This window comes from Monodelphis domestica, chromosome 4 (genome assembly GCF_027887165.1).
Source record: "Monodelphis domestica isolate mMonDom1 chromosome 4, mMonDom1.pri, whole genome shotgun sequence".
Lineage (NCBI taxonomy): Eukaryota > Metazoa > Chordata > Mammalia > Didelphimorphia > Didelphidae > Monodelphis > Monodelphis domestica.
Genome location: NC_077230.1, coordinates 211434438 through 211450854, shown reverse-complemented (window position 1 = coordinate 211450854; position 16417 = coordinate 211434438).

Here is a 16417-nt window from a genome sequence, read left to right as displayed (position 1 = left end):
CAGCTTCTAACATTCTACTTCTACTGAAGCTATTGTCTCCAAAGTTACCATTGGTCTCTTACTTGTTGGATTCAATGACCTTATCTCAATCTCATTATCCTTGACCTTTCTGCACCCTTTGGAACTCTTCACTACTTCTTCTCCTTGATATTCTCTTCTTTCTAGGTATCCAGGACTCTATGCCCTTCTGATTCCTCTCCAAACTGACTGCTTTTAACTCTCTTTTTCGAGGTCCTCATCCAGATTCTGTTCTCTATCTGTAAATGTTTCTCAAGTCTCATAACTGGGCTCTCTTCTCTTCTTTCTCTTTAATAATTCATTTAGTGATTTCATCTGCTACTGTGGATTTCATTACCATATCTATTTTTATGATTCTTAAATCTACCTATCATGCTAATCCTTTTTTTTTTTTGATGTCCAGTCATGCATTTCTAACTAACTTTTGGATATCACTAACAGGATTTTCAGGAGACATCCTAAACTAAACATCCCAAAACATAGCTCATCATTGTTTTCCACAAATCTTCCTCATTCCTCCACTACTGTAATTTTCACTATTATAATAGGATAACACCATACTCCACCCCCAGTCCAATAAACTCACAATATAAGAGTTATTTTAGACTCCACACTCTCTCAGCCCCATATCCAATCTGTTGCCAAGGCCAACTGATTTTGCCTTTGTAACATCTCTTGATTATTCCCCTTTTTACTCAATAATTATCACTACTCTACTGCAGGTCCTTATCATGGCAGGATTTTTGCAGTAGCCTTCTCTTGGGTCTGTTTACTTCCAGCCTCTCCCCACTCAAATCCATTCTCTCTATTAAAACATTTCCTAAAGTACAGGAGCAACAATGTTACCCCTCTACTCAAAAGCAACAACATCATCATCAACAACAAAAACTAATATTTACATAGTATTTGCTATTCACCAAAGACTAAATGCTTTACCATCATTATCTCCTTTTAACTCCAGTGGCTCCCTATTGCTTGAAAGTTCAAATACAAAATGCTCTATTAGGCATTAAATGCCTTTCATAACATGCTCCCACTCATCTTCCAGGTCTTCCTACACCCTACTCCCTGTCATGCACTCTTCAATTAAGTGACACTGTCTTCTAGCTATTTTGTGAACCAAGTACTCTATCTATTGGCTCTGGGCATTTTCTCAGACATCCTGCCATTCATGAACTACTTAATCTCTTCAACTATCTTTACTGACTTCCCTGTCTTCTTTTAAACCTGAACTGAAATGTAACTTTTGCATAAGCCTTTTCCAAACCTTTTAATTCTAATGCCTTCCCTTTCTTATTTGCTACCCATTTATATGTTATATAGCTTACTTTATATGTATTTGTTTGCATGTTGTCTTCCTCATTTATCATCATGTGGTAGTAATGGATCTTTGGATATAAGCTTGTGCATTACTTCCCCTATAAGGGATAGTAACTAGAAAAAAAAATGGTCTAAATTTAAAAATGAAATCATTCTTCCTGGACTAGCAATATATAGCAAGTTAGAGAGATAAAATTCTATTTTAATATCCACTGTGAGAAGAGCAGAGCATTTAATACCTAGGCTCTAATCTCTTGCTTCCCTACAAGCAGAAAACAAAATCTGTATTGGAAGTAATTTGTCAAGATAAGAGAGATATGGAGTCCTAGAGATTCAGTGTATGAAGTGCATACCTCTCTATGAACCACAATAAAGCAAAACCACATGGACCTAGCTATGATCTACACTGGCAACAGACATATTATAGACACACACACACACACACACATATATATAATTTGTATATATGCATATATACATATATAATTGTTTCCTTCATTAGAATGTAAGTTCCTTGTGAACAAGGATCATTTTATTCTTTTACACTTGAAATTCTAAGAACTTATCACAATGCCTTGCATATAGTAACATCTTAATAAGTATTTTTTGAGTGATTTTCATTCTGAAGGGAATCTAATCCATAAGACAATGATATGATTTGAGAAGATAGGAAGACACTAGAGAAGGTTAGAACTCACTGGAGAAGAAATAGAAATCATTTGAGTAGTTTGTTAGCTTCTATAAGTTCTCTCTGTTATTTCTACAGTTTCTATATATGGGGTGTTGATGATAGACAAAAACCTTTCCTGTTCCTGATATCCATTATTACATTCAGTGATTGTACAGGATCTGGGCATAAAGGAGAAGAAAATTGGAAAAGAGAGGAGAGGAAATAAAAGGAGAAGAAAGAAAAATGAACATTACATTCTAATATGTTATGAAGCCACATTCTAAAAGGGAAAGATAATGCATAAAAAGGAAATGAAAAGTAGGCAGAGGGAGATACAGGCACCTGGATAAGGATATCAAAGGGAAAGGGAGTCTTCAGGAGCAGATGGATATTTCAAAGAAGAAGGCTATAGGAACTGAACTAAATTTCTGGATGAGGAGGCAGCTTGGAGATTTAGAACCTGAACTGGGAGAAGAATCAAAATGCATATCCTGATTACTTCCCCAAACATAAGCCATAGAAAGAACTCACCACTGGGAGCAGAAGTCACAAGGAGAGAGGGATCCTTGAAGGTGAGACTCTGAGGGATGTTTGAAGGCCAGATGGCTCATAAGACATGGTAACCAGATCTGGAGGATCAGAAGCCACATTGGGAGAGGAATTAAAGGAGGCCCAATGAGATTTAAGGGAGAAATTTCTAAGTAGCATTGTGGTAGAGGTGTGTAGATGGCACTAAATGTGGAATTATAAGACCTGAATTTGAATAAGTCTCTACTTACTTCTGTGAATTTGGTAGAGTTAGTTTTTCTAATCTTGAGTGTGCTGAAGACTTTTAAAGTTCTATCTATCTTTAAATTTCCAATTGGATTGGGTATGAACAATATGAACAAAAAGATCTTTATTAGGAGCCAAAGATCAGATACCCAAGTTTGAAACCAGTATATTTCAAACCCTAATGTTTGGGTATTAAACCATGACTTACATAAAATATTTCATCCATTTCTGATTATAGTATATTGTCAGTGTTGAAAACAAGGGAGAGGAGTAGCTCTGGCTAAAATTACACCTTCTAGATGAAGCAGCACTGTTTCTCTCTTCCCTTCCCTTGCCCCAACAGATATATTTAACTTGGGATCAATGTAGAGATATTAAAAGGTTTGTGAAATGTATGGTAAAAATATATATTTATTTCTATAATCTTTAATTGCAATATAACATTTCCTATAATTATTAAAACATTACTTTGAAAAGAAGTCCATAGAGTTAACCACATTGCTAAAGGTGTCTATTAGCATAAAATAGGTTAAGTTTCTTAGAACTAGACTGAAATAGGCATATGTGCGTGATTGTCTCTCTGTGTGTATGCCCCTCTGATGAAATTTCTTTAATTTATTTAGTTCCTATAATGTGAAAGCATAGCACTTACCTGAGGTAGGTAGGAAAATTGAAGGAGAAAGAAGAATAATACATTTTCTACGATTTCAAGGAGCTTATACTCTAACTGGGGACAATACACAAAAATATTAGATACTTCTAACTTGTCTCAATGTAGTTGAATGTATTACTTTAAAGAATGCTTAGTTTGTTTGGGTTTTTTTTGTCTTTTGTAATTGTAGGTGCTCCCTTCCCTAACACAGATTATTAGATTTTCTATGACCTAATAGACACTTTTTGAAAATTAGTGTGGGAGAAAAAAATATCTCCCTATGACCACTCTTGTGATATGCCTCTTTGAATTTAGCTAAACTCATTCTCAAACAACTGAGAAAGAGTCCATCCATCAGAGGAACACAGTCTTGAGGCCTTTCCAACTTAGTATAACCTCTTCATTATTATCATGAGGAAAAAGAAATTCCTTTAGGCTAAAAAGTTTCAGGGAAATGTCTCTCGAACTCATATATCTGGCTAAAGGCAATACATGTTTTCTCAAATGCAAGAACTGAACCCATTTTCATGTTACCAAATCCATTTGAGCTGAAATAAGTCACAGAAATCTAGCATCCTAAGCTACTTTGTTCCCTGTCAATCCCCTCTGGGCATGTTCAGCGACTTCCCATATTTTCATTAAGAAAAAAATAAATTGTCACTTCATGTTCTAGATACTAAGTTGTCACATTTCACCCTAGACATGTCTCAGAGAGAGATATAAGTGATCCATAGACTGTATACATGTGCTAAGTTCCAGGTTGGGAGACACACATTATGAAGAGGTTATTGGCAAGGTGCTGCGTGAATAAGAATAAGAAAGTAGTTTGTACAGCACTAGCCATGAAATAAAGAGACATGCAAAAATAATATGTACAGATGATATGTGACAGAAAGAGTATAATATCTTGGTCTAACATAAGAATATTTCCGCAGAACTATTGTAGATTACTAACCCAAACAAGTTGATAATTACACTGGCTACACTAGAGAAAGGTAATGCAACCATCATATTATTTTATCAATGTTAAACAGAACTCATTCTTTGAATGAACAGCTTTTAAAATCAGTCCTATAATATTCTCATAACCAGATTTAAAGAATGTATTCCAGTAATTTTCATTATTAATTTCATTTCACTCAATAGGACTTGAGTTTTTACCTTTACTATTTCTGTTTTCCTTAATTAAGCTTACCTTGACATAACATTTGGTTGCTTTTGGATAAATTAAAGATGATGATGATGATGATGATGATGAATTTACTTGTCTGGAAGTTTATGCCAAATTCATGTAACACTGACCAAAATAGCATTTATTTGCCATTGAGTTTTTGGTTAATGGCTGACACTTAAAATGTTCTCATTTAAGCAGGGAAAAATATTAATTTAGAGCAAACTTGAGAGGTTTTGATGTAGAAAAAAACAAAGCATAACTTGAACCAAAATGCTTTATCCCATTTTCCCCCAAATTTCATGTGGATTCATTGAATTAGAAGCAAGTCTGTCATGAAACAGATATTAAAACCATTTTGTTTTCATAAGATAAAGCTGAAAAAATACAAAACATTTAATTTGCATAGTAACAGTAAAAGGAATAATAAATGGATAGGAGCATAAAGAAATGTCATCTGCCTTGCTCATTATGAAAGAGAATACTGCTCATGACTGGTTTTAGTGAGGAAAAACTATGGAAAGATGAATATTTTATGATGATCAAAGATTTCTAATTAACCATCCTTCTTTCCATAAAAATGAGGACTTTTCATTTTACACTGACATATTACTTCATTCACCAAATTCTTATTTAGTATTAAGTTCGTATAAAGTACTTTGCTTGGTACTAAGGAGAAATATAGAAATGCATTGGCTGCTACCAGAGAATGTTTTTATAACCTCTTAACATATACAGATAACTAAAATAAAACATAAAACCAAGCCAAATGCCAAAAGCAAAGAAAATTTGATCATTACTTTTTATTTTAAGGAACAAGGGCAACTTCATGACAAAGGGAACACTTCAGGTGGTCCTTAAATATAAAGTAAAATTTCAAGATAAGTTGAAAGGTACGGTACTGACAGTTTGCAGTATGGTTTTTCTGTTGATACTTTTCCTTAGGACAATATGTTGATAATATGCTAAATCCTACTGGCCCAATATGTATCTCTCCATTGCCTTTTTAATCACCCACACTTTTGATATTTCAGTGTTTCTGAAGTTTCGAGATTCACAGCCTTATAGAATCACCAGAAGAATTTTGGTGGTAAAAAAGATGGGAATATGTGTCAAAGAACAGTTTGAGATTGTTGTAAATGTTGTACAATTTCTCCTCCAAAAAATTCAAGCTCCCCTTTCTACTTCCTATTCAATTTGAAATATAATGAATCATGCATCTATAATGTTTGCCCAAGATATATGTAATGATAGATGAATTAGATAGACCATCCATCTATATGAAATTAATAATTTGGGCAACCAGTAATCTTTGTCCCTCTGTTTAATTATTATTATTTTAAAAATACTTTTTCTGCAAGAATTGATAGGCAAATTTCTTTTGAAATTACATGGATGAAGAGATCCTATAGTATCCTGAGGCTTTGCTCAATTGATATAATATTGCCCAAAGAAAGAGGTAACTGCAAAATATTTTCACCAATGTGGAATAATTCTTCTATCTGAATTATGGGCATTGTATCATATCTTCCAGGACAGCACAGAACAAGTATGAAGAACATATAGTTAAGCTTTGTATCTTGCATGATACTGATAGTCATTAAAAAAAAAACAGCAAAGTGAGCTCTATGGCTTCATTTATTATGTTATAACAAGGGAACTTAGAGGCTCCGATTTATTGTATTAAACATAGGCACTCAGTTCCACTTGTGTACTCAAAACTTTTGGGTTCTATTCCAATTTGCCTTTTGTCCAGCAGTTCATATTGACCCTACTTTAAAGCAGTAATAAATGGCCAGAGGGAAAAGGTACCATTATATAAAAATTAAGGTGTAGAGAAGGTCAGTGCTGATAAAAAAAAAAATCAAACTCTCAAGTGTTCTTAATTTATTAAACATAATGGAAGATAAAAATCACAGATTATCAGTTTTAGTAACCTATTAAAAAGTTGGCCACATATAACTAATTCTCCTGCCTTAAATATAATCTCTTTTTTTATAATAACTTTTTTTCCATCAACATTTTGTGTATCCTGAAATTTTTCTGGTAAAATATAATTATGTATATACGTTGTTAGAAATGTTATCACAAGAGCCTACGTGTACAAAGGTATTTATAGAAGCATTTTCATGTTTGCAAAGATTTGGAAACTGAAGATATGTCCATCCATTGGGTAATGGAGAATTGTGCTAAAAGAAATGAATGACAAAGAAGATAATCATAAAAGAAACTGGAAAGAATTAAATGAAATGTTACAAAGTAAAGTGAGCAGAATCAGGACAATGTTGTACATAGTAACAGCAATAATGTATGATAATCAACTGTGAATAACATCTATTATCAGCAATATTAAGATCCAAGAGATTCATGACAAAAAAAGCCACCAACACCACAGAAGAAACTGATAAAATTTTAAATTGGATTGAAGTATATTGTTTTACACTTCATTTACTTCATGCATTTGTTTCTTGTATAAGTGACATATATTTTCTTTTATAACAGGATGTATATGGAAATATGTCTATATGTGCATGATAGCACATAGGTATATGACCTATATCTCAATACCCAGTGTCTTAGGAAGTGGTGAGGATAAAGAGAGAGAGATAAAGAACTTGGATTGCAAAATGTAAAAAAAAAAGTATTAAAAGTAACATATACATGTAATCTGGAAAAGAAAAATATAATTAAAAAATTTTAAAGATCTAGAAAAAGAAAAAAGAAGGGATATGTTATCACACCCATGAGAAGATGAACATTAAAATTCTATATAATAAATAACAAATTTACACAGTTTAATTTTGACATAACTTATGTGAAGTGAATCAAACTTTCTTTGTCAATCAATCAGCAAATTTAAAATTAATCAATCAAAAACTGAAGCACTCCTACTCAACACTAACCAAGATAATTCACAAGTCACTAAAGAAGCTCACATTTCCAGACTACTGCCAACCCCCTTGGGCAGTTGTAAGGGGAAAAAGAGGATATTTATATAAAAAGATTGGACTGGATTATATTTAAAATAGGGTTACCAGGAATTTATATTAATTTTCAAAGAGATTTATTTACAATTTATTTACAAAGTATAGAAAGAGTGAAGTAAGAAAATCAGAGAGAGGATAGGGTAAGATATGGAGCCTAAGCTCTAAGTAATTGACTCCAAGACCCTAGTTCAACTCAGGCAGGACAGTTTAGTTCTTAACTTGAGAGGCCTCAGCCCTTGTAGCTGAGGATCTGGGGAAGTCTCTCTCAAGAGGTAAGTCTCTCCTTAGGCTAGTTTCTTTAGAAAAATTCATTGGTTGAGTCACTTTTTTCACTCACCACATGTCAGTCCAAATGGAAGAGATTTAAGAACAACCTCAACAGAAAGAGGATCTCAGGTCCAATCAGTAGATTCTTCTCCAGTCTCAACTCCAAAAGATGAATAACTGTCTCACAGGAAGTTATAAATTCCTTTTAAAGACACATTCTTTTGTGTCACTTCCCGTGCCTTCCCCTAATTTTACATCTACTAATCACAGTTGAATCTTTGCTTTAGGACTGACCAGGGGAAGTCAGTTTAATTCTGATTCATCACCCATTATTACACACTTGGGTCACAGACCTCCCACACTCAAGTGTGAATGGGATGTTTACATCTTTGGTGATTAAATCTAAAAATGGTCAGGGGTTACAATTTAATCTTCACAATCAGGGGAGAATTAATTATTTTCATTTTCACAATTTGGGTAGAGTTAAATCTAATCTTCATACAGTGTTAGGCAAATTGGAATACTGCCACTGGTCCCCATAAAGTGGGGGAGTAACAGGAAGTGATGTGAAAAAGGACTATAAAAAGTCATGAATTTCCTGTCCAAGGTGCTTCTCCTTTGAGCTTCTCCTTTGGACTGCTTCTTTGGAGGACTTCACCTTTGGTCCTTCCCTTGTCACTTCTCCTTTTGGACTTTACCTTAGGTCTTCTCCTTTGAAGTTTGTCTTGGGAGACTGTGTTGGTAAACTGGACTGAAGGAGGAGACTCTTCCCTGTATCCTGCCTTGACTTGCTGGGTGTTTAGTTGGCCTACCTTTCCTGGCTTCTGGAGAGATTAGTTCCGGAGAGGCTTTCCTTTCCTGGAGGAGGCTGCATTGGTGGAGACCTTGCTGAAGACACCACCAGGTCCTCTGGCTAAAGGTTTCTGAGCTTTGCCAGGCTGAGCTGGATACTGGAGTGACACTTAGGGTGATAGGCTACACATTTCTCTACCCTCTTCTTAAATTTCTCCACTTTCACTCTTTCCATCTCTTTGTAAATAAAGCTACTGAAAGTCATTTTGATTTAAGCTATAATAGTTTTAAATTGGGTACCACAACATTACTTTAGAACTTTCATATTAGCATAAAACCTAATTTTTATATTCTTACACTTAAATATGAGTGATTTCCTAATATTTCTCACCTCATGAACAACTTCCAGTCTAATCCATAATGAGATAAGTATTATTAATCTAATGGCTCAAATGAGCTATTTTTTCCCAATGCAAGTCACATGGATTGTTATGAATAATGTTTAGTATATATTGGTAATATAAAATTGATTTTTCCTAGATATATTTATGGAACATTGAGAGAATAAAATACTGAAATTTGGCCTATATCCTTTCCGTACATGGTCTGATTATTGAGCTTCTCAGTGAGGAAAGAAATCACCTACAGCATACAATGTTGGAAACTAGGTTTGAGTTAAACCTTTAAAATAACAAATACAGTGAGAGTGAATCTCATAATATGGTCCTTGGAGATTAATGACATTTTACAAATGAGGAAGTAGACCTGGAAATTGTTGATACATATTCCCATGAATGAAAAAGTAACTAAAAGATAATATTAAGTTAGAGATGAGGATAAAAACTAGTAATTAGTCAACCTGAAGGTGAAATAGAAAGGCAGGTGTATTTCTTCATCAATCATTTTCATTCTAACTCCACCAGCCACCATCTCCATTTCCATATGTATACAAACATCACACACTAGTTCCTAATAGAAGAACTAAAGAATTGGAAAATATATCACCCTTTTCTTTAAGATTCTTTCTTTTGTGTTTTCTCAAAAATTTTTGTTTCTAGAGAGCTCTGGACTCTCAGGGGAGAGGAAGCAGAAAGCTGTCTACTTATAATTTATTCTAGGCTCATGAAATTAAGGGAAAGATTCATAATTCCCATGAGGATGTCCAAACTAATTCAGTAAAATCATAAATACAGAGATTAAGGGCAAATATTCTACTTATTTTTTTTAATAGACATTTAGCTGAATTTTCCTATGTGCTGTACTTCACATAAACTTGATGCAAATGGACAGGATAGAAAAGTAAGGAACTCCACTGGGGAATGTGAACTCAAAATTCTCTTTGAGCTGGGGAGGAACTGACTGTATTTAATACTAATCTTAGAATTAATAATATGCAAAAGTTCTTTATGAAAGATATGGAAAAGAAAAGAAAGCAGGAAGGAAGGAAGGAAGAGAAAAAACAATACCAAAAATAGCACAAAAATAACAATAATAGTAACAGTAGAAATAATAAAAATTCAATCTTTATTTAGTATCAGAGGATTTACCTCCTCTGATCACTAAAGAGAGACTATATTTTAATATATATTCCAATACATTTATATGTATGCACACAAATATCTATCTATCTATCTGTCTGTCTGTCTGTCTGTCTCTATATCTATCTCTATATCTATTTTACTATCTATATCTATACCTACATCTATATCTATATGTATTATCTATTGGTCCCTAGAGTTTTTTCTTTCCTTTTGCAGATATATCATTGGCCTCTATAGTTAATTCCCAGAAATACAACTATTTGAAGACTCACTTTACAAGCCTAAGACATGAACTGTACTAAATGGATTCATGATACATAATTAATAAAATAGAATACATGTAAATTAATGTCACTTTAGACAGAAAAATTGTGGTAAGTCAAAATATACTAGTAATGGTAATTTAGAATAAAAGTTTCTTGTATATTAAAATTAAGTAAGAGATTCACTCTTGTGGCATTTAAAAGAGTGGGAGCCATAAACTGTAATAGTTAAAATAGTTGAGGTTGTAAACTGTAGTGATTAAAATAGTGGAAGTCTTAAATTGTAGTAGATATAAGAGTGAGTGAGTAAGTTGTGACCACAGAAAATATGTTTTCACTACAGTGTCTTGTTTTTAAATCAAATATAAGGTGGTCGCTAGGGAAATATTCCCAATTATGAATATACCCAAGTCAACTGGGTTTTATAGAGAATTTTAATTAATTAATACAACGAGGAATCAAAGAAAGAGAAAGAGAGAGAGAAAAAGGAAATAAATGAGAAAAGAATAAGCCGGCCCAGGCAGCCCTGGCCAACCCAGGCCTAAGCCCTAAAACAAAAGATCAGTCAGTCCTAATCACTCACCATAAGATCTGTCCAAGCAAGGATTCTAGTGACACCAGGCCAGCATCATCTCAGCTGTCTCCATCAGCTCAATCCTCAATCTGAATGTGAATCTGAATGTCCCGGAGAGAGTCTTGAGAGATCCTTCAAGGCATCATTTCCCAGCTGACTGTTCCCAGAGAGAGCTTTTCGTCTCCTTTTAAAGGGCATTTTCTCCTTTGTCACCTCCCCTAAATTCTTACATCTACCAATCACAGTAGACGTTTTTCAAAGGACAGACCATTCTTAGTTCACACCTAAGAAGGTGTGAACTTTTGAGTAATTCACACCAGGAAAGCTCTGAGTAAGTTTCCCGGCTTTTTGTTCCTTGTAAATTCACAAGTTGCTTGACCTTTATAGGTACTTAGCTTAAGAATTTTTGCCTTATAAGTATGGGTTTAAGTACTTTCATTGTTCAGAAAAGAGTTCACAACTTTATCATCCCCTAGGGCAGACTTAAGTAGGGGTGGCGTAGAGGTCTCACATTCCTGATTTAAGTAGAGTTCACTGCCTTAATCCAATCTTATAAAGTAGGGTCTGGGAAATTTTAAGGTTTACAATCTGGAATCAAAGACTAAGATGGAATTTTATCTTAATAATTAAATAATAATTAGGTGACATAAGGCAACAAGTAGTTAACTTTTTAAACTGTGATATTCTTTTTTGATTTGTTTTGTTTTTTGTTTTCCTCATATTGATTCTTGTTTCTAAACTACTTTATCCATAGAGAGGTTCTAACGTTATTTTATCTTTATTCCTGTAGGGTTTTATAATTACATTTTAAAGTTATTTTCATTTCCCTAATGTTCATTTTTCAAATTAAAAAAATAATCAAAATAGATAAACAAATCACAAAAAACTATAGAATGATAAAGTCATTTCTAACCCTCTACTTTTTGTTCAGGGAAAATTATCCCATCTATTTAAGAACTCTAGGCTATACTACCAAAGATTTTTTTTAAGAACTGTTAAACAGCCTCCCCACTCACACACACACAAAAGAGATAAAATGAACATTTTTTTAAAGCCCTGCCACATGTATAATTACTTAAATATGTTTCTGGCAGACTGGGCTCCCTGAAATGTCTGGAATGCTACTTTTTGTTTTGATAAAAGCAATGTCACTATAACCAGGGCAGTAATAGATGAAGACTAGGAGAACTGGTTATATACAATATAGTGGGTGGTGTGTAAATTTTGACCTAATGGCTACAGAGATTTCCATTTATGTGGGAGAAGATGAGAATTTTCACTAACTGACGACAGATGGAAGTGTTAACTTTCACATAGTATATAGTTATGCTGTAGGAAAAAAAGGTAAGATGAGAGAAATATGATTTTTTTAACACTTATTCTCATTTTATTTTCCAGAGCAAAGGTACCCTGATTAAAAAATTCCTTTGGAAAACTAATTTGAATTTGATACACCAAATAAAATGGGATGTGTCATTCTATCAAGTCTAACTATTCATGACCCTATTTGGGATTTTCTTGGTAAAAATACTGGAGTGTTTTTCCATTTCATTCTTCATCTCTCTTTATAGGTGAGTAAACTGAAGCAAATAGGTCAGTGATTTGCCCAAGGTCACAGTAAGTATCAGATTTGAACACAGGTTTTCCTGACTCCAGGCCAGACTCACTATCTACTTAACTCTATCATTTTTTTGGAAAAGATACTGCAGGGGTTTGCCACTTCTTTCTCCCATAGATTAATGCAAACTAAAGTTAAAATTATTTGCCCATGATTATATATAAATAGTGAATGAGGACAGATTTGAATTCATATGACCCTGATTCCGCATCCAGCACACTATATCTACTGAGCCATGTGGCTATGGATACATAAATATGAAGTATGAATTTTTTTTTCAAAAGTCAAACTAAGCTATCATTGGTACAGATAAGACACAGGAAAGTGACATAAAACCATCTATATAAGGCTCGTCACTGGCTCTCTTTGCCCTCTTTCCCTGGAGAGGTGACTCTGGCTTCCAACAGGTGTTCTGACATCTTGGAGTGGTGGCAGTTATTTGTCTGGGTTTGGCGGTAAGTTTGCCCTTGAGCTGATTTCAGGTTCAGGCATCTTGGCTGAGCCCCTTTGGAGTTCAGGTTGATTCCTTCCTCCTTCACACTCCAAAACCTTACTTTCTTGATCTCCTAATCTTCCTGCCTGGTATTAGCCAGGTGGGAGAAATCCTACTCTTTTTCCTTCTTCCTTCTTTTTAATCTCCTCCACTACATCAATTAAATCACTATAAATTTCCAGTTGACTTGGGTATTTTATTATTTGGGATTTTCCCTGGAGACCAATTAAATTTTAGTTTTTAAGACACAATGCTAAAATGATCCTTTATAAGACTGAGTTAGATCAGTTCACAATTCCACCAACAGTGCATTAGTGTCTTGATTTTGCCACCTCCATTCCAACATTTATCATTATCCTTTACTGCCATATTGGCCAATATGATAGGTATGAGATGGTAACTCAATCTTGTTTTAATTTGCATTTCTCTAATAAGAGTGATTTAGAATATTTTTTCAATAATTATTGATAGCTTTGATTTCTTCATCTGAAAATTGCTTGTTCTTATCTTTGCCCATTGTCACTTGGGGAATGACTTATATTCTTATAAATTTGGCTTAGTTCTCTATGAATTTGAGAAGTTAGACCTTTATAGAGACATTTATTATAAATTTTTCCCAGCTCTTTCCTAATAATTTTGGCTACATTGGTTTTAATATAATAAAAATTAGTCATTTTGCATGTTATAATGTTCTGTATCTCATTTTTGGGATGTATGGGGTGCTCAAGGAGGGGTAGTATCTCTGGTATGGAGGGCTTGTTGTGCCCTCCTAGGGCAGCTCTCTGGCCTCTGACCCCCACCTGACACCCAGCTCTCACTTGAGACTCCTAGTAGCTGCTAGCATGTGGCAGCAGCCACGCCCCGGGCTACGGCTTCGACAGGCAGGCTAAACCTTGTGAGGGTAGCCATCGGGTTGTTGTGGACCCCTGGTGAACCAGAGCTTTGCTCACCTAGCATGTGAAGCCTGCTTCAGCTGAACAGGTGGAAGAAACCAATAAGAAGGATCAATGGCTGAGAGGGCGACTCAGCAAAGCACTGTGGAGTGTTTAGGGCATGTTGGAGCACAAAAGACAACATGGCCATCCAATGCAGCTGAGGAAGTCTCCAGGTGTAATGACTTTTCGTGCCAATGGACCCAGGCTTCCAACGCCGAGAGAGTGGGACTGTCTCTGTGCATCTACTTTTCCACTTAAATCTCCTTCATGCACAAGTGTTTTTGTGCACACTCATCTACATCACAGATGAAAGCGCACAAAGACAGTCATCCTCGTTTACCAAGAGATGACTACTATCTCATTTTTGGTCATAAATTCTTCCCTTCTCCATAGATCTGCCAGGTAAACTTTTCTATATTCCCCCAATTTACTTATGGTATTACTCTTTATATTGAAATCATATACCCATTTTGATCTTATCATGGAATAGGGTATGAGATATTAATCTATATCTAGTTTCTGCCCTACTATTTTCCACTTTTCCCAACAATTTTTTAAGTAGTGAATTAGTGTCCCCAAAGATGGTATCTTTGGGTTTATCAAGCACTAGGTTGCTAAGGGCATTTATCCTTATATATTGTGTATCTTATCTATTCCACTGATCCACCATTCTATTTCTCAGCAAATACCAGACTGTTTTGATGACTATTGCTTTGTAGTACAGTTTATGATCTGGTATGGCTAGGACTATTTGAGCTATTATTAAAAGGAGGCAGAGATAGAAATATTTTACCACTCTACTCATAGAATTCCTCATATCTTAAAGTTTTAACTTTTACATTTCAAATTGAATTCAGACAGAGGAAATTTGAGTAGAAGTGGATATTTGGACAATGTAGAATGTTTTTGCACATGCTTAATTTTTATCCAGTAAATGAAGCAAATAACCAAATAGTAAAATAATATAATTCATTAAAATATAAATCTCTGCCATAAAATCTTTATATAAGTGATTTCTATATAGTTTGCAACAATCCTCCAATGAAAGTGTATGGAGAGAATTGATAATTTTCACAAATGATATAATACAGCAGACCCCATCTTTACAGTCTGTTGGAAAGAATACAGGATCTAAGTCCTACTCTGTGTGCGTGATTTTTGTTGCTGTTCTTTCTTAAGTTTTTAAATCATTTTTCTCAGATCAAAATGACATCTTAAAGGCCTCTAGTTAGGTCCTTCCAATGCATGAGTTCTTAGAAGGTCCTTTGGAATACAAAATCTGAATTGCTAACTCAAATGTTCAGTTAGATTTTTATAACTCTCATCATTGCTTATCCTATACTGTTGTTAAAAGCTTATAGAGAAGATAGTGACATTCATTGCATGAGACCTGAACCTTATGTACATACAGCCATATATCATAATAACCAGATTGGATAAGAGCTCCATAACAAGCCTTATGGGTTTGTGAGATCCTAGCCTCCAAACTCAATGATGCTCACCCTTTGCTTTTATTCCAAATTTCATAAACCAAATATATGTTACCAGAAAACATTGTCTTCTTCTATATTCATGCCTTCAATAGTATATGTTATTCATCTACCCCAGTTCTTCACTATCCACCTTTCTGTATCCTGCATACCCCCAAACCACTATGTCTTTATTCATCTTCTCCTTTTTTTTTTCCAAACTCAGAGGAAAACAATTGCCTTCCATCTTTCTAAGTCCTATGACCTGATTTAGCTGTGAAGGAGGCCTTCCTCCTTGCCAAGGATAACTGACTTGTTTCCTTCATCACATTTATTCCTAGCTCCTCTTTGTTCAATTAATGCTTCTCTCTCTTGTATTCAGTTTATCTTTTTCTATTGTTTTATTCACATATCTCTTACCCTAAGGCAGTGATGGTGAACCTTTTAGAGATAGAGTTCCAGCCATCACACCATCCCACCACACACCCACCCAAACCTAGATCTAGTTTACTGCCCACCCCATCCAGAGACTGTGCCTCTCTCCCATGTACTGTCTGGTGTATCCTACTCCTACCTTTACCCCACACAGGGGAGGGAAGAAGTGCTCCCATTGGGCTGCTGGGCAGGGGGATAAGTAAAATGAGGAATGTCCTTAGCAAATGTAGAATGGGCAAAGGGAAGTAGTCCAAGTTCTGTGCTCCCCTCCAGCTCTGCTCTGAGCAACCCACCTTACCTCCTGTTAATTCGCACTGGGCTGCTGTATAGAGGGGTGGGATATGAAAAAAAATGTAATCAGGCCTGATTGAAAGGGGGAGGAAAGCACCTCTGCTTTTCTAGTAATGAATGGGGATGGGGGAGGAGCACAGCCACATG